General features: G+C 46.9%; 1 pseudogene; it reads right to left on the reverse strand.

Annotated features, from left to right (window-relative positions):
* LOC146871495 (uncharacterized) overlaps positions 1 to 8,910 on the reverse strand; it is a 247,701-nt pseudogene extending 238,791 nt beyond the window's left edge.
* Between the last annotated feature and the right edge of the window lie 6,687 nt (positions 8,911 to 15,597).

The raw sequence follows: 15,597 nt of genomic DNA on the forward strand, positions 1-15,597 counted from the left end.
AGTTCAGATACGTATTGTAGGACCTGTGAAACTTGCCAGGCAAGTGGGAAGAGTGGGGGGAAGATCAAAGCCCCACTCCAACCCTTCCCAGTTGTTAGCACCCCATTCGAGCGAGTGGGCATCGACATTGTGGGGCCTCTGGACCCCAAGACAGCCATGGGCAACAGGTACATCCTGGTCTTGGTGGACCATGCCACCCGGTACCCTGAAGCCATCCCGCTCAGGACAGTGACGGCCCCCGTGGTGGGACGTGCACTGATGGGGATCTTCTCCCGTGTGGGGTTCCCCAGAGAGGTGGTGAGCGACAGGGGGACCAACTTCATCTCCCAGTATATGAAGTCCCTGTGGAAGGAGTGTGGGGTGACTTACAAGTTCACCACTCCTTACCACCCCCAGGGTAACGGTCTGGTTGAGAGATTCAACCGGACCTTGAAGGGCATGATCATGGGCCTAGAAGAGCCGCTGAGGCGTAAGTGGGACGTCCTCTTGCCATGCCTGTTGTTTGCATACCGTGAAGTGCCACAGAAGTCCTTAGGGTTCAGTCCCTTTGAACTGCTCTATGGCCATCCGGTAAGAGGACCTCTGAGTTTGGTCAAGGAAGGCTGGGAGCAATCTCCCAGGAAACCTCCCCAGGATGTATTTAGCTACATCCTGGCCTTCAGGAACCAAACTCGGCGTTTCAGAAAAATTGCTGAGGCAAATCTGGAAGCCAGCCAGGAGGAGATGAAACGTTGGAACGACCAGAATGCCACTCTGGTCGAATTTCAACCTGGTCAGAAGGTTTGAGCACTGGCCCCAGTGGAGCCTTGTGCGCTCCAAGATAAGTGGACCGGTCCCTTTGAGGTGGTGGAGCGCAAAAGTCAAGTTACCTATTTGGTGGACTTTAAATCTCCCAGGAACCCCCTGCGGGTCCTGCATGTGAATCGCCTGAAGCCCCACTTTGAGAGGTCTGAAGTGGGCATGCTCCTTGCCACAGATGCAGGGATGGAGGAGGAAAGTGAGCCTCTTCCTGACCTCCTGTGTGCAGGAGAAAAAGATGGGTCAGTGGAGGGTGTGGTCCTCTCCACCACACTGACCCCTGAGCAACAGTTAGATTGCCGCCAGCTGTTGGGGCAATTCCCTGATTTATTTTCCCTGGTGCCTGGTGTCACTGACTGGTGCGTCCATGAGGTGGACACCGGGGACAGTCCTCCTGTCAAGCACAAGGCTTACCGAGTGACTGACCGGGTAAGGGCCTACATCAAGGAGGAGGTCTCCAAAATGTTTGCTCTAGGGGTGATTGAGTCCTCTAGCAGCCCCATGTCCAGCCCCGTGGTCTTGGTACCAAAATCTGGAGCGCCTGGTGACACTCCAGAACTTAGGTTCTGTGTGGACTATCGAGGTCTCAATTCGGTCACGAGGACCGACGCGCACCCCATCCCCAGAGCTGATGAGCTCATAGATCGGTTAGGGGCTGCTCGGTACCTCAGCACGTTTGATCTAACGTCTGGGTACTGGCAGATCGCCTTAACTGATGGGGCAAAGGAGAGGTCAGCATTCTCCACCCCAGATGGGCACTACCAGTTCCGTGTGATGCCCTTTGGAATGAAGAATGCCCCTGCCACCTTCCAGAGGTTGGTCAATCAGGTGTTGGCTGGGCTGGAGGATTTCAGTGCCGCCTACCTGGATGACATTGCAGTATTCAGTTCCTCGTGGGAGGACCACTTACACCACCTCTGGGAAGTGTTAATGGCGCTGCGCAGAGCAGGCCTCACAATCAAGGCCAGTAAGTGCCAGATTGGGCAGGGTTCGGTGGTGTACTTAGGACACCAGGTAGGGAGTGGCCAGGTGGCACCTCTACAGCCCAAGATTGAAACCATCCTGGCGTGGGAGCCCCCAAGGACCCAGACCCAGGTGAGGGCCTTCTTAGGACTCACGGGTTATTACAGGAGGTTTGTCAAGGGGTATGGCAGCATCGTTGCCCCCTTGACTGAGCTGACTTCCAAGAAGCAGCCCAAGATTGTGAACTGGAATGACACCTGTCAGAAAGCTTTTGATGCCCTCAAAACTGCCATGTGTACAGCGCCCGTGCTCCTGGCGCCCAACTTTGCTAAGGAATTTATTGTCCAGACAGACGCTTCAGAGCATGGGGTGGGGGCTGTTCTGTCACAGATGAATGAGGAGGGACTAGACCAACCCGTAGCCTTCATCAGTAGGAGGTTACTTCCACGGGAACAGAAGTGGAGTGCAATTGAGCGTGAGGCATTTGCTGTAGTCTGGGCACTGAAGAAGCTGAGACCATACCTTTTTGGGACTCACCTCCGGGTTCAGACAGACCACAGGCCCCTCAGATGGTTGATGCAGATGAGGGGTGAGAATCCCAAGTTGTTAAGGTGGTCCATTTCCCTACAGGGTATGGACTTTACGGTGGAACATCGCCCTGGTACAGAACACGCCAATGCTGATGGTCTGTCCATATTTTTCCGCCTTAGTGAAGAGAACTTCCAAGGGGATGGGTAGTTCTCCCCACATTTCAGCTGGAGGGGACGCGTGTTAGACCTGGCACCATTGGCGTGAGTCTCCCTTCCTTTTTTCGCTGTGTCTCCTCTGTTTTTGCTGGTTATAGATGCTCTGGGCGCTGTGCCGCTGCCATTCAGTGCCACAGCGCGAATGCTCCCTTTGTAAAGATGACATATGAATTGGTACATCCATGATTGGCTTATTCAGTTTACCTGTTAGTTCCTAGTAGCGTGGCCGGTGTGTGCCCAGGGCTGGTAAACCGAATGCTGCTGGTGAGCCTGCAGCACTGGTTTGTGCCACCCACAGAAGCAGCTTGTAAAGTGTGTCTCAGACCTGCCACTGCAGTGTCTGCGTGCAGTCCAGAACTGCCATCTTGGCTGTGAAGTGCACCCGCTTCCCAGCCCCTAAACCTTCCCTTGGCATCATGTAAGCCCCCCTTATGATAGGGCGCATTGTATGTGTAAGGTAGGACATGCCCTGTTGTATGTAGCATGTCCTAGTAGTGAATTACACCCAATTTCGTTTTTCACTACTGTAAGGCTACCTGTTCTCCATAGGCCAGAATGGGAGGTCTGGGCTATTACATCCTATAGTCCTAACTGACCCACAGAACATGGTAGAAAAACGAATCTAGTATGCCTGAGCTCAGAATATTAAAATACATCTTTTAGTGAAGGTTATTTTTATATTCTGTGTTTGAAACTACCACTTTTAGAGTATAGGTACTTTCTTGCCTAAGCCTTCCAGTTGCTCTGCTATTATGTGTATTGGCTGTCTGGTTTTGGAGGGACAGGGCAGGCTGAGTCAGACCTGGGTTGAATAGAGCGACCTGCCTAGGTGTGATGGGAGGGGTAGCTCCTGCACTTGAATAGGGCTGTGCCTGGCAAGGTGAAAGCTGGCTCCACCTCCCACTGTGCGTCTGAGGCAGACCCCCTCTTTCTGAAAGGAAGGATGCAGCCTGATCAACAAAGTGCTCCAGGGCTGGACAAAACTGGTTCTGGCTGGGTTCAGAGGCTTGGGACCCCTAAGAACAAAGACTTTGGGGGTATAAATATTTGTGCACAAACCCCTACAATTTGTATTGCTCCTGGATAACAAGAAGAACCTCTGTCCGTGTGGCTACAAGAATCTGCAGGAGAAGGACTGTCCTTGTGCTTGTGTGCTGTTCCTGGGACTGGCCTGCAGCTGTTACTACTGGACTTCAAGAAGAGGAAAGGAACTTTGATTGGACTTTTATTTCTTTTGCTACAGCAACTACCCAAGGGCTAGGAGAGAGCTAGCCTCCTGCTGGAGTCTCAGGCACATCAGACTCCACCATCAGCCTCCTGTTTCCTCCCAGCGAGGATTACTATCTGCAGGTGAGGCTCCTGTGTGTTCCAGGACCTCTATTTCTACTGTTGAGAAGAGAGCGCTGAAAATCGTCGCTAACCTCCGTTAGCGAGCCGCTGCAGCTGGTGAGCGTGAGAAAAATCGCCGCTCCGCTGTCGCCGAGCGCTCGCTAACCCCGAAGATCGTCGCAGCACCTGTCTGCGGGCCTGAAAACGCCCGCTATCCGAAGATCATCGCAGCACCTGTCTGCGGGCCTGAAAACGCCCGCTATCTGAAATCATCGCAACAGGATCATCGCAGCGCGGACGCCGAGCGTTCGCCATTTTCCCCGCATCGAATCCGGATCGTCGCTCCCTCGCGGAGCGCCATCTTTGTCAACGCAGCAAGATCGCACACGCAACAGGCTCGGTGCATCATCCTCCCTTCGCGGCAAGGATTTCATCGCATCACCGGCTTAGCGTGAGGAAGTTTGTCGCTTTGTCCTGCCCACAACCCAGCGCATCATCCTCCCTCGAGGTAAGGATTCAACGCATCGCTGGTTAGCGTGAGGAAATTTCTCGCTACAACTCCTTAGCGACATTTTTGTTGCTTTGCTCCAGGAACCAGATACTTTGTGAGTAAAAGGGTCGCAGAGACCCCTGCCTTGAACTAAACATCATTTTGTGCATCCTGAACTATTTTTCCTTGCAGCATTTCTAAAGTAATTATATTTTTATAGTATTGTGGATTTTTACTGTTATTGGTCTTGTGATTAAGTCTATATAAAAATACCTATTTTTCATAACTACTTGAGTGGTGTCCATTTGTAGTGTTCCTCATTATATTACTGTGTATGATCATAAATGCTTCACACACTGCCTCTGAGATAAGCCTAGCTGCTCGTGCTACGTTACCACAGGGCTGAGCAGGGGTTGTCAAAGGGTGTAGGCTGCTTACTCTGACTTAGGAAGAAGGGTCCCTACTTGGACAGTGGCCAGCCATTGCCAACTAGAGACCCCCATTTCTAACATTATGTCTGGGGTTAGCCAAGACCTTTAATTTGGTGTTAAAATAATGTGTATAATATACTTACTTTTAAGAATTTTGAGCAAACCCTCTTCATCCATTGGTCTGTTATTCTGCCATTCACATTTTCCTTCCGCCTACTACAAAATACAGTGTGGAGAAGTGGGTCAGCCCACTTCAACCACTGGCTAACTTCACTGTGAGTGACGGTATTTTTCTGCTGTTTCACAAGGAGGACATCAGCATACAAAAGACTGAAAACATTTTTTTGCTTTTGGCCAATGTCTCTTTTCAGATCGATGAGGGCCCTGCAGCTCCCCAACAATAAGGTTTTGCAAAACAAATAACACAACAAAACAAGCATTAACAAAGCCAAAAAGCTGATTGCCATAACCAGACCTAATGGCTTACCAATGCTTGTTTAATTATATTTTGTGTTATCTCATTGTAAAAATGTGTCCTCAATCTACCATGTATGGGGATGAGATGCAATAGAAGTCATATGGGACCCACTGAATTTATCTAGCACTTTAGCATGGTCAAGGTGATGTCATACATGCCATAATTGACCTTTCTAATAAATGCGGTTGTAAAACTTCACGCATCACTTTATTAATGTTGTTAGTTAGCACTTGTACTTTTTTAAATGAACGCCTCTAGGATTGCATAAGTGTTGACAGGAGCCTTTTCTAATTGCATTCTGTGTTATTTATTTAACAATGTACTCCTAAATTCTTCATGTATGGTTTTAATTACTGGAGTCATGATATAAATGAACTTGAAAACTTGAAACTTTACCTAACACCGGCCTATTCAAGTGCACGTGTTAAACGGTAAAAAATGTATTTTGTTAAGTTAGCCTCTACTTCTCTTCCATTTTGTCTACCAGCCCCCATTTTGTGTTTCTGTGGGGACTTTTTGCAAAGTCAGAGGTTACATGTTCACTGAAAGCTGGTTGTGCTGATAATACTTACGTGTCAGAGTAGAGGCCCTGCCCTGCCGAAAGGCCAGAGCACGCAGAGGTTCCTATCTACAAGCCCATCAACGCCTGTATCCACCTCTCCCTATCTATGAAAGTGATGTGGGAGGGGGTTTATCAGGATTCAACAGTTCAGCATGCAAGCCTTATACAAAGGGGTTTTGTAAGGGGTTGTGTAAGCATTATGTAACAATGACAAAGGGGTTTCAATGCTTGTCTTACTGTACCTAATTTGTATAAATATCAGGTTTGAAACCATGCTAGTCAGTTCCCTCTCAGACACTTGCAGTGTCTATATGACGGAGCCCGCTCATGAGATGTAATAAATGTGTGTTTTGTTCCACTCCAGTGTTGATCCTCATTTTGTGAACCCGTAGACTAAGGGTGTCCCTGCACCAGTGAGACAGACACAAATCTCACTTCTACACATGCAGCTATAAAATTAAAGATATGTAGGAAAATATAGCTTCCAAAAGAATATACAATCCCGTTCTATAGGGCCTAACCAGGATCTTCGCAACGAAAACTCCCAGAGTTTGTTGGAGTGAGTGGTCAGAGCCAAAACCCGGGCCTACTATGGTAATCTACATGTTACATAAAGCTTGTATATAACCTGTAATGCAATGTAGTAACAACCAACTGTTAAAGGCTTATTGGCTTTAACATATGCTTTTCACAATTAAGCAAGACCAACTTCCTCTGTCATAATGTTTCATTAAGCACACCAGACCAATGGCATCCAACATAACGTTTACACTGCTCCAATCAGGCCTTTCGCTTGTCACCATAACCAGCTCAGGCCTACCGCTTTGAGAGTAAGCATTTCCACAAAGCAACCATAAAAACACAGTCCAAAAATTACAGCAATCGAGAACTGTGAGTCGCCATACATGAACTTTAGGAACGGGTTTGCTTCTCTATAGATATGAGTGCAGCTTTTGTGCTTTATAGTGTGTTATCATTATTGTTTTTTCATTGAAATATATTGATCAATACAGAGGCTTAGAAATGTTATTTCAGCAGGGAAGTCTGAAGTGAAGCCACTATTTGTTGAGTTCTCCTTGGTCGAAGTTAGATTTGATTTGTCTGGATAGCAGAATAAGTCTGCTTTTTCCCCGTGTGAAACACCAAATTTCGGAGATTTTTATACAAATTTTCAATTTACAAACTTCTTTGATAAAGGAGATTTTCAAGCAAATTTGGGGTTTGGCTACATACTGGTGAATCAAGACACTAAACGTCTCCATGAAGATTCTCACGATACCCATATATGAATTGAACTTTATGGGAGCCAGGATGGAACCTATTGTGATGCAATTGAGAACTAGAACAGGCCGCGAGAAGCAGTTCATCATTTTAACATGTTTTTTACAGTTGAAGAGAAATAAGGTGCATCAGCTCAGAACCCTGCCCTTCAAAGTCATATGAGATTCCAGAATGAGAAGAAGCCCTCCATGATCAAATGAGGTCAATCAGTTCATAACATTGCACTTGAAGCCCAGGTAAGACTCTAGGATCGGGAAAAGCCTACCATGATCATCTGTACCAATGGTCATCAAAGGTCCAGAAAGATGGGGGAATGGGCTTCACCTTTACCCAGTTTGCAGTATATTTTATCACGTACCTGGAGGTGGAAATTTTTGTGATGCACCCATTGGAGAATGCTGATTGATAGATTGCAGGGTTTAATATTTTCCATTAAGGTGCTAAACTGCTCTAAAATTGACATTTACAACTGTTGTTCCAAGCCACAAAATATTTGTTTTGGGTCAATTATTATCAGGTTGGTTCGGGTTTCCTTGTGGCTTTTTATTGAGGAAAACCTTTGCAATGCTTTTGAGAGCCAGAGAAGATGCCATCTTGGAGTGATAGATTATTTAGCACCATATGCTGCTAAAAAGATTAAAGTTGTTGCTGATTATTTTGGCACAGCTGACTTCATCATAGCAGATTGTTGGGTTTAACTCACTATTACTGTTAGTTTCTCTACACAAATAGGTAGTGTTTTGTCCAAGCTTTAAGGCCAATTACGATGCTGTAGGAAATGGCTCTGACCCTCGGTTGGAGCCGTTCCTACAGCATCGTAATCAGCAGTTTGGATTCATTTCCGACTGACCCATTTGGGTGGAGTCAGTCTGAAATGAATACAGACTGGATTTCTACCGATGGGCTCGGAGAGTCTGTCTGTCATTCGGAAAGCCTCCTGTAATCCCAAGAGCGGCTCTTTCTGCCCGAGGGATTACAATGTCGGATTCCAACAGTCTTTCTGTGCCGCCCTTTCCGACACAGAAAGGCTATTAGAAGTTTACTTTGGGGGCCCGAGAAGGGCCCCCATGGGTGCAAGGCCTCTGGATTGCAGCCGCCGGGGCACCTATGGTGCCCCCTGCACCTCTTCTCTTTCCAATGAGAGCATGCATTCTGGTCGGAATGCATGCTCCCACTGTAAAGAAAAGGACTGCGAACAAACAGTGTTTGGTCGCATCTTAATTGCTGGGTTGGGACTGCCGACAGGAGGTCGTTGGTCCCAGTACCCAATCGATGTCAGATGGAATAAGGTCCGTCCGACATCGAAATCTGGCCCTTAGATGGGATAAAGGCTTTAAACCACACTCAACTAAGGCGATGGATCACACTCAGCAGATAAAGATTTATATTTCATGCTAGCATACAAAGTAATCCCAATCTTCTAATGTCAAGAAGCTTTACTTACTTGCCAAACTGCGTTCAGGTTTTTCTCTCTCCTCAGCACAATCCGGCATCCGATGGAGCTTTCTCCTATCCATCCTGTCTTCCTCATCTGAGTCCTCAAAAATGATGATAGATGGCTCATTGGCTTCTTCACTTACAGGTATAATCTCAGGCTTCACAGTCAAAGACGTTTTGGTAGCACTGTCCATACCATCTTCAACCTCCGCTTTGACTGGTGAACTTCCACCTATTGCAACCTTTGGTGGATCCTCAGTTTTCACAGTGACAAATAGAGCAGCATGGATTTCACTTCGTTCATTCTCCATTGAGTCCATGAGATTTATAACCTGTGGCTCCTTATTTTCTTCATCCATTTGTACAGTTCCAGGTTTCACAACAATAGGTCCAAAGCAAAAAGAAAATCAAACAAAATAACATTAGAAAATACTTTTCACAACTGATTTTTATGTATCTTGAATGCGGGGTCATGCACTAACCTCATATTTAATTAGATGCTAATTCATCGCACTTAGTTAATGCCTGAATCATGGGCAATAGGGTATCGCACAAAGGCAAAGCAGTTTTGAGACGGTGTTTGCCGGTGGGGGCCACCCGCACATATTTTTGGCGACAGGCACTTATTTTTCTGCATCAGACATTTTCCAAGAGCAAGAGGGAAAAACAAATACAGCGGAAAGAGGAAGAAGAAAAAGGCTGAAAAACTGTCACAAAGGAGAAAGCTGGAACCTGCAAGAGTGAGACAAGAGGGTCTGAGGTATCAGGAGGTGGATTAAAGAGGCAAAAGTTGAATTTAAGACTACACAGCTTTGGTATTTGGCCCGCCAACATCATGGTGCACCTGCCCTCGGCTTCTGAGCAGATATTTGGGGACAGGCACTCAATCTATTACAAATTAGGTACAGAGTGTGCCAGAATATGGATTATGGAATCAAGAATGCTTTGTTCCTTCATGGGTGCCTGAGGTATGCTGTTGGTATTGCACAGCAGTGGGTAGTGGAGATCCTGTGCATGAGTATGCAACTGTAAGGTACAAATTATTTAAAAAACAATCGAAATACTAGTCTAAGAGGCAATGTTTACTAAAACCAAGAGATCATTCATCCTATGTGAGTGTTTTGTAACTTTAAATACAATACATCAATCAGAAATATTATCTACTGATATGATGTTCACAGGAGACACAGTGTGCAAATTGTTTTTCTTAAATAGTTTGTACTGACCCGTAGAGCTGTGTTGTAAAGTTAAACTGCATCCAGGAGTTTGTGTGAAGGCTGGTTTTATGTTTTTTTAAATGCACAATAAGTTTAAGTGGCCCATTTGATCAGCATTGGAGTGAGCACCTCAAGTTCCATTGCCTCTAGAATCATAAGCATCTCAAAGGGAAGCATTTTGAGATAGATGTGACAATGCAACAGTCTCTGGTTAAGACCTGATACTCGTACAGTCAATGCAAGAGTTGTTACATTTTGTGTCCTAAAACTATGTGTTGTAGTAAGCAAGGTGAGACTTGCCTCCTTATTTACGTGGGGCACAATCTAATTTTGGTACTGAAATATGTAGGAAGCTGGTTATGTTTATACTATACCAAAATGAGGTATAGTGTACACAAAGTCCAGTGGAACCCCAAAGTTAGGCCGAGTTAAAAGTAGATGGCACTTACTCTCTACTGTGGTAGTGTGGGCGAGCAGTAAGGCTTTATCAGAGAGTAGTGCTAAGCATTTGTAGTACACACTCAGGCAGCAAATGATGTAACATACTCAAAGACTGAACTCAGACCAATTTATTTGCATAAAAAATATTATTTTGTGATATTTATTTTCTAGAACCAAGCAAGCCTGGCACAGGTAAGTGTAAGTGATACTTTTCAAGGCAAGTTGAACAATACAAGCAAGCTGAATGAAAGTGACTTTTTACAGGTATGTAAACACTTTGAATACAGGAAAGATTACTTTTGATTACTTTATGGATTACTTTTTCCTACTCAGTGTGATATGCCTAGATGTCACACTGGGACATTTCCTAGTGAAAAGGTGAGTAAAGCAGTTTGTAGTAGGCCTGGGCAGTGAACTTCGCTCCGTTCTCGGAGTTTGCGGAGGTTATTGCCCTGGCAGAGTGCAGAAAAGTCTGTTTCGCAATGTGCAGTGGAGTTTTTTCCCCGATCGGGAACGGTATCGCAAACCGTAAGTTCGCGAACACGAGCTGCCGCTCAGGTAAAATTTCTACCCGAGCTGCAGGAATACCAGCACAAACTGCAGTTTGCACTGCACTCCGCTACTCGCTGAGGTTTTTTGTACTTTCACGGAGTTCCGCGTAGCAAAACTCCACAAACTATGCCTAGGCCTAGTGTTGAAGTTCATGAAAGAAAGGTAAACTCAAGAGCAGGTAAGGTACCAGAGTCTTTATTCTGATCATCCACTCTCCACATCAAGGTTCTCAACATTCTATCGCAAGTTCTAGGGGAATGTTCTATGGGAGTAGGAGAAGGAGGGGGAGGCGGAATGTACCAAGAGGAAGGAATATGCTACTTACCAGTATGCATCTGTTCTTGGCATGTAGAGCTGCAGATCTACACACTTTTGCATAGATCGCCATCTGGTGTTGGGCCCGGATGTTTGCAGTTTGTTTTTCCTCTTGGAAAGTCTTTGGAAGTCACGAGGTCGGTGACTCCTCCCTTGGTTCGTATTGCGCATGGGCTTCGGCTCCATCCTCAGATTGTTTTTCGCCAACAGGGAAAGATGGAGCGTAGTAATGACAGTGAAGAAACCCATGTGTGTTGTATCTAAATAAGATAGACTGGAAACAGATACAGGTAGCCGGAGGCCGGAGGCAGGTTGGAGTGTGTAGATCTGCAGCTCTACATGCCAAGAACAGATGCATACTGGTAAGTAGCATATTCCGTTCGAGGCATATGAGCTGCAGATTACACACTTTTGCATAGACTATATAGCAGTTCCCAATCTTAGCGGCGACCACCAGTATCTGTTGCAGTGGTTTGAAATAGTGTTTTTAGTACAGCCTGGCCCACACTAGCTTGTTGCTTGGTTTGCACATCTACACAGTAATGTTTAGTGAAAGTGTGCGTTGTTGACCATGTAGCTGCCTTGCAGATATCATCTAATGGGATGTTCCCTAGAAAAGCCATAGAAGCCCCTATCTTTCTTGTAGAGTGGGCTTTAGGGGGAACAGATAGCGTGCGTTTTGCTTTGTGGTAGCAAATCTGTATACATTTTACAATCCACCTAGCTATCCCTGATTTAGAGATGGGGTTGCCTTTATGAGGTGGAGAGAAAGAGACAAACAGTTGCTTTGTCTTTCTGAAAGGTTGTGATCTCTGGATATAGTAAAGCAAGGCCCTTTTAACATCCAGTGTGTGTAGAGCCCTTTCTGCAACAGTTTGAGGTTGCGAAAAGAAAACCGGTAATTCTACCGATTGGTTTAGATGAAAGGGTGAGATGACTTTGGGTAGGAATTTTGGGTTGGTACGGATGACAACCTTGTTCGGGTGCATTTTGAGACAAGGTTCTTGTATAGAAAGTGCTTGTATCTCACTGACCCTTCTAAGGGAGGTGATGGCTACAAGGAAAGCTGTTTTCCATGTGAGGAATTGCAGTTCGCATTTATGCAGAGGTTCGAAAGGCGGTCCCATTAGCCTTGTGAGAACTATATTTAAGTTCCACACAGGTGAGGGTGGCACTCTGGGGGGAATTATTAGTTTTAGGCCTTCCATGAAAGCTTTAATGGCAGGCACTCTGAAAAGTGATAGGTGCTGTCTGTTTTGTAGGTAAGCGGTAATTGCTGCGAGGTGTAGCCGAATGGATGTATATGCTAGGTTACATCTTTGTAGATGGAGTAAGTAGCATATGATATGCTGTATGGATGCGTCTAGAGGGTTGATTGTGTTGTTATGGCAATAAACAACAAATCTTTTCCACTTGGCAGCGTAGCAGGCTCTAGTGGTAGGGCGTCTAGCTTCTCTGATAACGTTCATACAGTCGGGGGGAAGGTTAAGGTATCCGAATTCTAGGATCTCAGGAGCCAGATCGCAAGGTTTGAGCTGAGCTGGGTCCGGGTGTCTGATATCTCCATGGTTCTGGGTTAGGAGGCATTGTGAGAGGTGCAACTTTTGGTGTGGCACTACCGAGAGTTCCAGCAGCGTGGTGTACCACGGTTGTCTGGCCCATGTTGGAGCTACTAGAATCAGTGTGAGGGAGTGGTGTTGTAGCTTTCGCACCACTAATGGAATTAGTGGGAGAGGTGGAAAGGCGTACGCAAATTTGCCTGACCAGTTCATCCATATCGCATTGCCTTTGGACAATGGGTGCGGGTATCTGGCGGCGAAGTTTGGGCATTTTTTGTTTTCGTGGGTGGCGAATAGGTCTATCTGTGGATGCCCCCACATCTGAAAGAACGGGTGAAGAACCTGCGGGTGAAGCTCCCACTCGTGGATCTGCTGCATCTGTCTGCTGAGCAGATCTGCCATGGTGTTTTGGACTCCTGGGACATGCTGGGCTAGGAGAAAGATTTGGTGTGGAATTGCCCATCTCCATATGCTCTGTGCTAGTTGAGAGAGCTGTGGAGAGTGTGTGCCGCCTTGTTTTTGAATGTAGTACATGGCGGTCATGTTGTCTGTGGGAATAAGGACTGCCTTGCCTAAAATCTGTGTGTGAAAGGATTTTAGGGCTAGAAAGATTGCCAGTAACTCCAGATGGTTGATGTGGAGTAACTTTTGTTGCGGCGTGCATGTGCCCTGCACTGTGAGGTGTAGTAGATGAGCTCCCCAGCCGGAGAGCGATGCGTCTGTTGTCAGGATTATTTGTGGAACCGGGTCCAGGAACGGCCGACCTCTGAAAAGATTGGTGGTGTTCCACCACTGCAGAGAGCGATGGGTGCGACCGTCTACCAACACCAGATCTGTCAGTTGCCCCTGGGCCTGGTTCCATTGGCGCGCTAAGCACTCTTGGAGTGGACGCATCTGAAGTCTTGCATGAGGCACTATGAAAATGCAAGAGGCCATCATCCCTATCAGTTGCATAAACACTCTTGCTGGGAGGGAGTGTTGAAGTATGAATTTTTGACGCAAAGCCTGAATGCTTGCAATCCTGTCCGGATTGGGGTAGGCTATGGCTTTTGAGGTGTCTATGGTGGCACCGAGGTATGGCTTTATGTGGGATGGTGTTAGCTGGGACTTTTGGTGGTTCACCGTGAAGCCTAGTTGGTGAAGTAGTTGGATTGTAGTGGCGGTGTGGTGTACACATTGGTTGTAGGACGCGGCTTTTATCAGCCAGTCGTCCAAATATGGGAAGACGTGAATGTGCTGTCTTCTGAGATGTGCCGCCACTACCGCTAGGCACTTGGTGAATTCCCTTGGTGCTGTTGTGACCCCGAATGGGAGCACCTTGAACTGGTAGTGTTGCCCGTCCACTACAAATCTGAGGTACTTTCTGTGGGCATGGTGTACCGGAATGTGAAAGTATGCGTCTTTCAAGTCCAGTGTGGTGAGAAATTCGTTCTGGGAGAGGAGCGGAAGTACCTGCTAAAGTGTTACCATGTGAAAATGGTCCGAATGTATGTATATGTTTAGAGGCCGGAGATCTAAGATAGGTCGCAGAGTCTCGTCTCTTTTTGGTATCAGAAAATATAGGGAGTAGACCCCTACACTTTGCTGATCGGGGGGACCTGTTCTATTGCCTGTTTTTGTAGGAGGGAGATTACCTCCTGTTATAGTAACGTGGAATGTTCTTGTGACATTGGGCGTTGCCTGGGTAGAATGTTGGGGGGGGGTAGATGTGAGTTATAGGCAGTACCCTGAACGAATAATTTGGGTCACCCATCTGTCTGATGTGATGGACTCCCAGACGTGAAGGAAATTTTGTAGTCTGCCCCCGACCGGAGTGGGATGGTCTGGAGGGAGCAGGGGAAAGTCATTGGGTAGGCGGTGTGGCAGAGCGGGCGGTATTTGTTTTGCCTCTGCCTTTATTGTTATTGCCTCTATAGCCGCCTCTTTGATAACCCCTTGTGAAGGTGGCTTGAGGAGGGGATTTGTAGGACGTGGACGCGCTATCTGAGGAGTAGCCTCTGCCCGTGCCCCGAAAGGAAGAGCGGCGAAAGGAGCGCCTAGGAGGGTGTGACTGTAGGGCTCCCATAGATTTCGCCGTATCTGTGTCTTTCTTCATCTTCTCGAGGGCCTCATCTACCTTTGGACCGAATAAATGTTCTTGATTAAATGGATGGTTTAATATGGAGGCTTGTACCGTGGCGACGGAGGAGGACACAAGTGTTAATGGCCCTGGAGGCTGTGTCTGCTGCGTCTAAGGCACAGCGTATAGAGGTGTTAGTTATGGTCTGACCCTCTTGAATTAATTCGTTGGCCCTATTTTTGTATTTTTCTGGGAGATGGTGCATGATGGTTTCTAGTTCATCATAATGCGCTCTGTCGTATCTGGCCAAAAGCGCTTGAGTGTTGGCGATACGCCATATATTGGCTGCCTGTGACGCAATGCGTTTTCCTGACGCGTCCAGGAGCTTTGACTCTTTGTCAGGCGGTGGTGCTTCGCCTGACGCCTGGGAATTTGATCTCTTCCTTGCAGTGGATACCACTAGGGAATCCAGTGGCGCTGGCTCCTTGATGTAGGTAGGATCTGTGGGGACAGCTTTATACTTCTTCTCTATGCCTGGGTTGAGAACCCTAGCCCTGACTGGGTCTTGAAAAATTTCTGGCACATGTTTTATTACCCCTTTGAGCATAGGTAGTATAGAAGTAGACCTATGTGCAGTGTCAAAGGTGTCTAGGAGGAAATCCTCCTCTACTGGGTCAGTGTGTAGCTCTACCCCGTGGTAATGTGCCGCCCCTTGAAGGAGGTGGTGAAAACCTAATGAGTCTTCTGGTGGAGATGGCCTGGATGGATAAAGGTCATCTTGTGGGACATCTGGAATGTCTGGATTATTATAATCATCCCATGGGTCTGGGGATCCTGTAGGGGTGGGGTCTTGTGGCACATCTGCTGGGTCGTAGTATGGGTCCCCCTGATCATCATGGTCTGGAGACGGGGTGGGAGAGCGATGAGGCAGGGGTGGAG

This window comes from Triturus cristatus, chromosome 1_1 (genome assembly GCF_964204655.1).
Source record: "Triturus cristatus chromosome 1_1, aTriCri1.1, whole genome shotgun sequence".
In the NCBI taxonomy this organism is placed as follows: Eukaryota; Metazoa; Chordata; class Amphibia; order Caudata; family Salamandridae; genus Triturus; species Triturus cristatus.